This window comes from Lolium rigidum, chromosome 6 (genome assembly GCF_022539505.1).
Source record: "Lolium rigidum isolate FL_2022 chromosome 6, APGP_CSIRO_Lrig_0.1, whole genome shotgun sequence".
In the NCBI taxonomy this organism is placed as follows: Eukaryota; Viridiplantae; Streptophyta; class Magnoliopsida; order Poales; family Poaceae; genus Lolium; species Lolium rigidum.
Genome location: NC_061513.1, coordinates 146454191 through 146456655, shown reverse-complemented (window position 1 = coordinate 146456655; position 2465 = coordinate 146454191).

Sequence of the window (2465 nt, the reverse complement as noted above, 5' to 3'; positions counted from 1 at the left end):
GCGTGCTACGCCATGCCCTCCGGTTCATATCCCCGGTTCCGATCGGTTCGACCTTGCTATTTCAGGCATGATTAATTTTGGAGTTGATCAAGTTTCTAAGACAACTGCCTACTTGAGAGTAATATAGAAGTAGTAATTTCACACACCCTAATACGTTTTGGTAATATGGCATGCCAAAAAATGAAGCACAAAATGAGGTGATCACTAGCTACATGTTACAATAACGTATTAATATGGCATGCCAAAAAATGAACAAGATGAGTCTATAACGTAATAAATGACACAATGCATGAAAACACATACTACCGAGGTAGTAACATCTGCATGTTACTACTCTAAGTTACTTTCCACTATGGCCAGTCTGAATGCAGCCCCACCACCCTCCCTAAATCCGTCCGGCATCAGTGCCAGATGAGCTGTTTGGGGATGCCGGCACACGAGACCATTCTTTTGGGGACCAATGCTCACAACGACGCACCCAACAAGTAAAAAACAAATAACATTGTTTTTGAAATAAACTTTAACTTATTAAAATTTGAAAATACAAATGGTTCGGCCGTGAACTTGTTACATAGTTCAAAAGCCATCAAGTTTTCACTCGCCCAATAAAAAGGTAATCCAAAGCCAATGAACGCCATTTGAGGCTAGCAATCATTTCATCCGTAGATAGATCGAATGGAGATCGGCACACCAGTAGGGAAACCGCTACAGAAGCCGCTCTAATGGCAGCAAAACTTCAATATCATGGAAGAGTTCACACAATGCCGGAGATTTCATGGATTGGCATTATCCCGCACGCGGCTTACAAAGAGGTATATATAGTGGTGATAAGTGATACATTCGATCCGGATTATGGATTGTAGTATGATAAGATTTTTACCTAGAAGATCTAGGTTTAATCGAACCTTGGGAACGGCTAAAATGGTGTAAAGGAAAAGTCTACAGGAATTGCTAGTTGATTTTATTTTATGTTTACCGGACCTATCTTGTTTACTCTTAATTGGGTTGTGTTCAATGGATAGAAATAGGCCAGGGTTAATGATTCTCCTGCAGCTCTGCATACATATAGAAATGAAGTGCAAATGTGTAGTAAATAAAATAGAGATAAAAAATTATGAGCAGCACATCCATAAATACTCTTGCCCCTAAAGTCAGAGGTGACAAGAGCCTCCTGGTCCAACCACTCTTCCCACAGCCACCAGTAACAATAGTTATTAAGCAAATGAATACAGACCAAAGCATTAAGCTAGATGATTGTGTCTTGATCCGAAATGAACCATTAAACATATATCGTTACTTCCCCCTTTCTGGCACTGAGGTTTCGCGGTAGCACGCCATTCTCCACTCATCACACCTCTTCCCTTGATCGATCCGATAGACATGGGTAATTGCAGATCATCGAATCGAGGCAAAGTTCACACAACGCTGGAAATTTCACGGATTGGCCTTATCCTGCGTTGCGGCTTACAAAGAGATATATATATATATAGTGGTGGTAAGCTAGATCAACGATGATCCGTATGGTCATCGGTCCACTAGGACCAAACCTCCCATCGGCGGGTATCGCTCCGTTCGTCACAAGTTAAGCATTATATGAATGTGGATGACAACATATATAGGGGCCCGTTCTCATCTATCTCCGAGGGAGGTCAATCGAGTGGGCCTCTCGTGGTAGGCCGATGATTTTCTCCTTCAAGAACCCACGATGGTGCTCCTATTGAATATAATGGCCTAGTCTCTTCAATCATATTGATATTTTCGTTGAGCTGGCATGCAAAATACACAACTCCTTGAATTCCCGTGGAGGTCTCATGGTCTTGGGTTAAAATTAAGGCCATCTCGGTCACCGCTTCCAGTGCCCGCTTGTGGACTTAAGAGGCAACACAACCACCATTTCGGCCAAGCTTGTTCATCTTCAGTCGGTGGCAATCCCCCCCACCCGCCCCTCGCTCATGCGAGCAATCAGCTCGCTTCTACGTCAACCGCTTCTTTGGAGGCACCACGGCGGCAGTGGGTGCGTGGGGATAAAACGGGGGGGGGGGCTGGGTAGGAGGAGGAGCGATGGGTGAGAGAATATGAGGGAAATGGTGGGCAGGAGAATGGTTTGGGAGGAAATGAAATTTATAAGTTTTTGCATGTGTCGCTACCATGATGAGCCCGCTAAGAAAATTCTACGTGGCAACGCTTACCGCCAGCCCAGACCGTCTCTACGGATATGGGCCAACGCATGCCGCCAGACAGAATTTGATGAAGAGTTCACCACACACGTCTCTCTATCGATGGGAACCTATTTTCAAGTGGATGCACTACTGGAAAAAAAGTCTAGTAGTGGCGCAGCATGGTGCGCCACTACTACCATGCCGGTGGTAAGTGTTGGTAGTGGTGCACCATTTGGTGCGCTATTGGTAATCCACTTACTAGTGGCGCATCACCTGGTGCACCACTACTACTCCCCCTTGCGGCGC